The following is a 9,066-nucleotide window of genomic DNA, read 5'->3' as shown; positions in this document are numbered from 1 at the left end:
TCAGACATATGTGCAAAAGTGCACAATACAATTCTATCATGAAGAGACTCCACATTAATCAAACCACGCCCTCCCATCATAATTGGTAAATATAAGCGATTGAGGGAAGACCGAGGGTGTTTGGATCTATTGTCTGACATGATTCTTCGTGTGAGGGTGTCAATACCCTGACTTTCTTGCTTCGTCCAACCAATAACACCGAAAGAATACGAAAGGACGGGTACAACATTAGTATTTGTGGCTTTAACTTTATTGCGTGCGTTCACCTCTGAACTGCGTACTTTCTTTAGTCTAAACTTGCATTCTGCCCGAAGCATATCTTTTAAATGGGCATTCTGGAATTTGTCACTAACCTGCATCCCTAAGTACGTATAGGCCTGACCTTACAGGCGATGGTCAATAACTCATCCCCCAAATTAACTGGCCGATTCTACCTTGCAAAGTTTCAGATGAAGATTGTTTCATTTGCCCCATGCAAAGGACGCCATTAGAAAAGGACTCGACAAGGAGCATCTGTTTTTATTAGTTTGGATTCTGCTTTTGCAAGAGGTTAAAGGTCATCCATGTAAAGGAGGTCAGTAAGAGGTGTTAGGGATCTGTACTTAGCAAAAAGCATAAATGATTAATTGATAAACAGAACAGTAAAGGACAAAAGACTCACCCTGAAATATATCTCCTCTAATAGAAATGAGTTCCGAGGTCACCACCTGCCCTTGTCAAGTTGAGTTGACCAGCAATTGATTAAAGACTTGAGTAAAGCAAGTAGTCGCTCGGGGAGGTCAATGCAGTCCAGTGACGTCAGAGTCCATTCTTGAGGTTCTGAATCCTTGGCTTTTCTGTAGTCTATCAAACACATTGAGGGGTTACGTTGGTAAGTTTTAGCCTCTTCAATGATCATTTTTTGAACCAACAGTTGATCCTTACAACCCCAACATCCCTTTCTGGCTCCTCTCTGCCCCGTGTAAATAGCATAAGTGAAAGTAGTAGTAGTAGTAGTAGTAGTAGTTGTGGTAGTAGTAGTAGTAGTAGTAGTGGAAGTAGTAGTAGTAGTAGTAGTAGTGAAAGTAGTAGTAGTAGTAGTAGTGGTAGTAGTAGTAGTAGTAGTAGTAGTAGTAGTGAAAGTAGTAGTAGTAGTAGTAGTGGTAGTAGTAGTAGTAGTAGTAGTGAAAGTAGTAGTAGTAGTAGTAGTAGTGAAAGTAGTAGTAGTAGTAGTAGTAGTAGTAGTGGTAGTAGTAGTAGTAGTAGTAGTAGTAGTAGTGAAAGTAGTAGTAGTAGTAGTAGTGGTAGTAGTAGTAGTAGTAGTAGTAGTAGTGAAAGTAGTAGTAGTAGTAGTAGTAGTGGTAGTAGTAGTAGTAGTAGTAGTAGTAGTAGTAATAGTAGTAGTGAAAGTAGTAGTAGTAGTAGTAGTAGTAGTAGTAGTAGTGGTAGTAGTAGTAGTAGTAGTAGTAGTAGTAGTAGTAGTGAAAGTAGTAGTAGTAGTAGTAGTAGTAGTGGTAGTAGTAGTAGTAGTAGAAGTAGTAGTGAAAGTAGTAGTAGTAGTAGTAGTAGTAGTAGTAGTGAAAGTAGTAGTAGTAGTAGTAGTAGTAGTGGTAGTAGTAGTAGTAGTAGTAGTAGTAGTGAAAGTAGTAGTAGTAGTAGTAGTAGTAGTAGTAGTAGTAGTAGTAGTAGTGAAAGTAGTAGTAGTAGTAGTAGTAGTAGTAGTGGTAGTAGTAGTAGTAGTAGTAGTAGTAGTAGTAGTGAAAGTAGTAGTAGTAGTAGTAGTAGTGGTAGTAGTAGTAGTAGTAGTAGTGAAAGTAGTAGTAGTAGTAGTAGTAGTAGTGGTAGTAGTAGTAGTAGTAATAGTAGTAGTGAAAGTAGTAGTAGTAGTAGTAGTTGTAGTAGTAGTAGTAGTGAAAGTAGTAGTAGTAGTAGTAGTGGTAGTAGTAGTAGTAGTAGTAGTGAAAGTAGTAGTAGTAGTAGTAGTAGTAGTAGTAGTGGTAGTAGTAGTAGTAGTGGTAGTAGTAGTAGTAGTAGTAGTAGTAGGAGTAGTAGTAGTAGTAGTAGTAGTAGTAGTAGTAGTCATTTTATGCCTACATGGTCTTGGCTCCAACTCTCTGGGGTAAGGCATATTCTTCGGATCGTTCCCATTAGACATCTAAAGATTTTTTGAACCAACAGTTGATCCTTACAACCCCAACATCCCTTTCTGGCTCCTCTCTGCCCCGTGTAAATAGCATAAGTGAAAGTAGTAGTAGTAGTAGTAGTAGTAGTTGTGGTAGTAGTAGTAGTAGTAGTAGTGGAAGTAGTAGTAGTAGTAGTAGTAGTGAAAGTAGTAGTAGTAGTAGTAGTGGTAGTAGTAGTAGTAGTAGTAGTACTAGTGAAAGTAGTAGTAGTAGTAGTAGTGGTAGTAGTAGTAGTAGTAGTAGTGAAAGTAGTAGTAGTAGTAGTAGTAGTAGTGAAAGTAGTAGTAGTAGTAGTAGTAGTAGTGGTAGTAGTAGTAGTAGTAGTAGTAGTAGTAGTGAAAGTAGTAGTAGTAGTAGTAGTAGTAGTGGTAGTAGTAGTAGTAGTAGTAGTAGTAGTGAAAGTAGTAGTAGTAGTAGTAGTAGTGGTAGTAGTAGTAGTAGTAGTAGTAATAGTAGTAGTGAAAGTAGTAGTAGTAGTAGTAGTAGTAGTAGTAGTAGTAGTAGTAGTGGTAGTAGTAGTAGTAGTAGTAGTAGTAGTGAAAGTAGTAGTAGTAGTAGTAGTAGTAGTGGTAGTAGTAGTAGTAGTAGAAGTAGTAGTGAAAGTAGTAGTAGTAGTAGTAGTAGTAGTAGTAGTAGTAGTAGTAGTGAAAGTAGTAGTAGTAGTAGTAGTAGTAGTGGTAGTAGTAGTAGTAGTAGTAGTAGTAGTAGTGAAAGTAGTAGTAGTAGTAGTAGTAGTAGTAGTAGTAGTAGTAGTAGTAGTGAAAGTAGTAGTAGTAGTAGTAGTAGTAGTGGTAGTAGTAGTAGTAGTAGTAGTAGTAGTAGTAGTGAAAGTAGTAGTAGTAGTAGTAGTAGTGGTAGTAGTAGTAGTAGTAGTAGTGAAAGTAGTAGTAGTAGTAGTAGTAGTAGTGGTAGTAGTAGTAGTAGTAGTAATAGTAGTAGTGAAAGTAGTAGTAGTAGTAGTAGTTGTAGTAGTAGTAGTAGTAGTAGTGAAAGTAGTAGTAGTAGTAGTAGTGGTAGTAGTAGTAGTAGTAGTAGTAGTGAAAGTAGTAGTAGTAGTAGTAGTAGTAGTAGTAGTAGTAGTGGTAGTAGTAGTAGTAGTGGTAGTAGTAGTAGTAGTAGTAGTAGTAGGAGTAGTAGTAGTAGTAGTAGTAGTAGTAGTCATTTTCTGCCTACATGGTCTTGGCTCCAACTCTCTGGGGTAAGGCATATTCTTCGGATCGTTCCCATTAGACATCTAAAGATACAAACATGAAATTCAATGGCCTGATCCATCAGCTGTCAACGTTGTTGTTGATTTGTGATGCTGTCGAAGTTTTGCTAAACGGTACAAAAGTGTGTGTGTGTGTGTCTCTGTGTATATGTGTGCGTGCGCGCGTGCACATCTATATGCGTGTGCCCACTATGTGTAATTACAATCTTTGCTTTCACTTGGTAAATGATTCGTTTAATAAATATGGTGAGCAAACATGTTTTATCTGTTTACCGCATTATTTATCCGGAAAATGCGAGAATTAGTACGGAATTTATTTTGCCGTTTTTACTCTAAAATGATCATTCGGAAGCAATGTCCTCTGGGCGAAGGAAATACAGGCGAGGGGTCGGACACTTCAACAAGGTCGACTGAAATGGATGTAATTTGTAGAATTACGAGTAATCACATTCGCTCCTGTCTCAGTGCGGCCCAGGAAATGAGCACGAGAGCCTGATGATATAGTGCCGGACATCCCAGATCAGACAAGGAGGCCAATAAGCCGATAGAAAGTCGGCTAAACCTTTGTGATTACACTAATGTCTCCAATCGTTGTTCAGTTTGCTGGACATAACAAACAAAGGATGTTTTTATTTCATTTCGACTCCTTCGCATTGCATTTCCAGAATCAAAGCGTCCCCGTAACATCAGTATCGATTTCATTTGGTTTACTGTTTGATTCTTGAACATTTCACAGCTTCATTCAATGCAATATTACCCATTGTGTGCAGCATAATTTACATCAACGTAACGTGTAAGATAAATCATTTTTTCTGAGAAAGAGAATTTGTCATTTGTTGGTACAAAAGGTTCGTGGATGCCATTCAGTCATCAATTTCTTTTTAAACGACCTCACCATGTTCATGCGCAGTTATCTCGACATCCAAATAGTTAAATGGGAATATAACACATTTCCCCAAACCTATTAGCCTATTTGTATAATTTGTGCGTGTCAGCATCAACGCATACGCTAGTTATTTCTCTGTTTTCTAATGCAAAAATCGATTTTCTCCCAATGATCATATGTGGTCTCATGTACAGCGCACAACTGTCAAATCAGGCGAAGATAAGTAACGTCAGTCATATAAATGGATAATATATAATTGAATATTATTATTAGGGATCCAAGCCGAAAGGCTGTAGAGCCCTGTTGTAATCGTTCGATTTATTATTATTATTATTATTATTATTAACAGATGAAAATAAAAAATGCATTATCAGCGCAGGGCCCTCGTCCCCTCTACACGCACCCCAGAAAGCGAATTGGACTTCTCCCAGGAAGCGCTGCCTAGTCAAACCCACCTAGAACTTGTCGGAGAATGTGAAGACTCCCCAACACTGCAGCCTTCTGTATTACCCAGATTGTCAGAAGGGCTGTATTCCTGGTAGCAAACCCGGGTACTCTCCCAATGTCAGTCAACACATTGGGAGGTACCAAACCTAAGGTACCGAGAACAATGGGGAGTCGGACAACTTGGGATGCAAGCGTGACATTTCGAAAGCAAGGTCCGCATATTTGCCATTTTTTACCTGAATCAATCACATAAGTGTCAAAAGGGACAGAAAATTCAGTGATATAAATGATTTCATTGGATTTATCAAAAAGGACAAGATCAGGTTTTTTTTGGCCTGGATACGTCTGATATTATTATTATTATTATCATTATCATTATTAGTATTATTATTATTACACAGGTAAAGTACAACATGCAGCAAAGAGGGTTTGGATAATCCTGGCACAGTCAGGCTGATAATTATTATTATTATTATTATTATTATTTTTATTATTAGAAAATGGTCTTAATTTGAGTGTCATACCTTTATCCTGCAAATGAGGATGTCATTCTCAGAACAATGGTACGCTTTTATTTGCAGAGCGAACTCTTTCGACCATAAATATATACTTAATAGAACATAGTTGTTCTGCAATAGGCGTCTAAGTTTTTAATAATAAGGGATATTTGTCAATGTGCAACTGCTGGGAGTCAAACCAAGCCGGTGGACCCAAGAAGTATCATTCACTGTACCGCTCGGTAAATTGAACACACTCCCACACAGCACATGTATCCCACGGGGAGATGTGATTGAAGTGCCACCAATTTATTGGCATGAAGATAAAGGGTATCTACTTTTGGTCAGGCGTTAGGGAATTTTCAAAATTCATAGGTTCAAGAAAAGGCAAATCTCAAAACCTATTTTCAGCACATCCTCCCTGGTGGTTTCAGGAAAGATCTTTGAATTTGCCTGTAAATATTAAAACATGAATTATATAATCATTCCATGAGTCCCGTATTTAAGCCTTTTTGCGTTTGACTTGTTAATCTTTCAAGACTGGTACTACAGTAAACTACGGTTATAACGAACACGCTTATAACGAACTGACGGATATAACAAACTTACTTTTTTGGTCCCAACTATTTGTTGTAGTTATGTTTTATATATGCTTATAACGAACTACGGTTATAACGAACTAAAATTAGTAGTCCCTTTGATGAGTTCGTTATAACCGTAGTTTACTGTATTGTGAAAAAGGTCTTTGTAGTGATAGCGTATTATGGATGGGGACAAGGAAAGCAGTGCATCACATTCTCTGGAGCGACTGAGGCGAAAACGTATTGATTGTTATAAAACATTGAGAGCAGGACAGTTATGGATCCTCCTCGCGAGAGACGTATTACTCCAGCTTCGACTCCCCGAACGAATATCCTCGATTCTTTCAGTTTATAAAATCCATATACATTATTCTGCAACCCCCATGGGCTGAATGAGGCCCAAAGACGATTTGTCTGCAGGGTTAGTATTTCAGGTCTGGGAACATTCGACACTTGGAGGTCATTCACAGTGTTGAAGTCCAAAAAATGATTAAAATGTTTATTGCTTTCGGATAAAAAAATTCACAGAATGTTTTCGAAGGAGATGGATGGTGGAAGCTAGAACCATATCGCATTCCTGTCTTGTATTTAAAAAACGCTTTTTAGAATGGAACAGAAACAGCACTGGCACGATTTCCTGTCCACGGCGTCAAGGGACACGAAAGTAGACACGGAGTTGCTAATTGTTGTGATGTTTGAAGCGATCTGGCTGCCCCCACAAAGAACCCCATTACTGTTCGTTTCATTTTCATTTTAAAACTACAAAAGAATAGTTTCGATATTTTAAACAATTCGCGACGATGATTGTTGAAAGGATGCAAATAAAAGTTTTGTCTTGTATGTGCTTTTTATTATGCGATTTGTTTGCGTTATGTGAATAATGTGACGTCAGCGAATAAACCCACGCTTGCCGTAAAAGGCGACTATGCTTGTAAGAGGCGACTAATGGGATCGGGTGGCCAGGCTCGCTTGTCATCGTATCCTAATTGCGTAGATCTATGCTCGGGATGTCAATCACTGGCTTACAGATAGATTATTTACAGACCGCCACCATACAGCTGGAATATTGCTGAGTGCGGCGTTAAACAACGAACAAACAAACAATCACAGACATATCCAGATATAGCGAAATTCGGCAAATCGAAATGGCCTTACATTTAAGTGCTGAGTGCGGCGTTAAACAACAAACAAACAAACTTTGGCTATTATCATAATGAAAAAACAAACCATTTATGTCGGTGTGTTGCATTTGCATACATTTTGATTATATAACGTCAACGCCAGAAATTACCCAATCTCTGTTGTCCCCCCGAAACAGATTCCATTTGGCCATGAATGGATCAATGTACATCAGTGATGACACTACATGTCCGCCAAAAAAGGTAAACATGTCTTGTCCTACCGGTAGCACCTTTTACGGCAAGCATGGGTTGCTGAAGACCAGATTCCGGGGTAGAATTGAACTTCAGCAACCCATACTTGCCGTAAAAGGTGACTATGCTTGTCGCAAAAGGCGACTAACGGGATCGGGTGGTCAGGCTCGCTGTCTTGGTTGATGCATGTCATCGATCCCAATTGCGTGGATTGATGCTCGTGATATCAATCACTGGATTGTCTGGTCCAGTCTCGATTATTTACAGACCGCTGTCATATAGTTTGAATATTGCTGAGTGCGGCGTTAAACAACAAACACACCAAACAACCGGTAGCACTAGCTACTTACACACTTTGGATGGCCCAGTCGTCTAATGCGCCGCAATTCGCTGTGCAGAGTTGCGTTCTTCGACGCGACAGAAACATATGAGCGTGGGTTCGAATTCCGGTTCGCATCGATTATATTTCTAGGTTTGTCAGCATCATACCGGAGCTCGTGGGTTTCACCGAAGTGGTGAACGTCTAAGACCTGAGTCATTTCAGTATTTCCTCCCACAGCAAGCTGACATGCCGTGATATAACTGGAATACTGTTAAAAGCGGTTTTAAACAAAAATCACTCGCCCACCTGTTCTTCTGAAGTTGATACTCACTTTACCAGATTCTTATTGGCAAATTCTGTAATTGCTTACAGAATGTATAATTATTTCCAGTTGTTGAACATTTTCTGTAGCATTATTTATTTTGATCATTCATACAGCCATAGCCAAATTCAGTTCCTTGAGAACCAATACCCTCTAATCAACAGTATTTCTTGGACCATTAAGTGAGTGATTGAGTATGGTTTTACGCCGCTTTTAGCAATATTCCAACAATATCCTCTGAACAGTATTGCTTGGTAGCAATGTGCAATAAACATTCCTTGCGACCCGTGAAAATCCGGTGTTAGAATTTGTCTACAGCACCCCATGCTTATTATAAGCGGCGACTAACGGAATCGGGTGGTCAGGCTCGCTGACTTGGTTGATGCATGTCATCGTATCCCAATTGCGTGGTTTGATGCTCATGCGATCAATCGCTGGATTGTCTGGTCCAGACTCGATTATGTTTGTTTGTTTTTTAACGCTGCACTCGGAACTATTACAGCTATATATCGGCGGTCTGTAAATAATCGAGACTTGACCAGACAATCCAGTGATTGACATCATGAAGATCGATCCACGCAATTGGGATACGATGACATGCATCAACCGCCTGACCGCCGTCATATAGCGGGAATATTGCTGAATGCGTCGTAAAACAACAAACAAACAAAACATTCCACGCACACGCCATACCCACTTTGACAAGTCTGTCAAGAATTGCTGTCATTTTACTGTCACAGACAACCTTACTGAGAGAACGAAGCAAACAACTGAGTAAGTGACTTAGTTTTTTATTACGAAGCACCACCAAACAGAAGTGCGTGGTGTAGTTTTACTGTGTACGGACATATAAAAATTAACAAGTCAATAAGAAATACATAATCTGAAATATATAAACAACTACTGCAACAAAACACGACAAGAATCACAGGAACTGGAATCACATATGTATCACCGCGGCGTTCACTCGTACATCGGGTCAGCCAAATATCAGCATCCAAGCATTCATAGGGACATCATTCCATTCATAAACCATAAAACATCTTTTTGAAAATGTTGCACTGCAAACACCGGGAGCCAGTTCACGTGTAGTCACGAAGCTTGCTGTGCATTATGTTAAAGTCAACTAGTTTGAAACATGGCAATCGATCGAGTTGTAAACATAAGCAAACTTATTAAAATAATATAATTTTGTTCGGAATGCAGGATAATTGTTGACTCACAAAAATCTAAAAAACACTACATTCAATTAAAACCCAATCAACT

Source organism: Haliotis cracherodii, unplaced genomic scaffold, assembly GCF_022045235.1.
Source record: "Haliotis cracherodii isolate W230 unplaced genomic scaffold, xgHalCrac1.p SCAF_33, whole genome shotgun sequence".
Taxonomy (NCBI): domain Eukaryota; kingdom Metazoa; phylum Mollusca; class Gastropoda; order Lepetellida; family Haliotidae; genus Haliotis; species Haliotis cracherodii.
Note: the sequence above shows the minus strand (reverse complement) of the source record.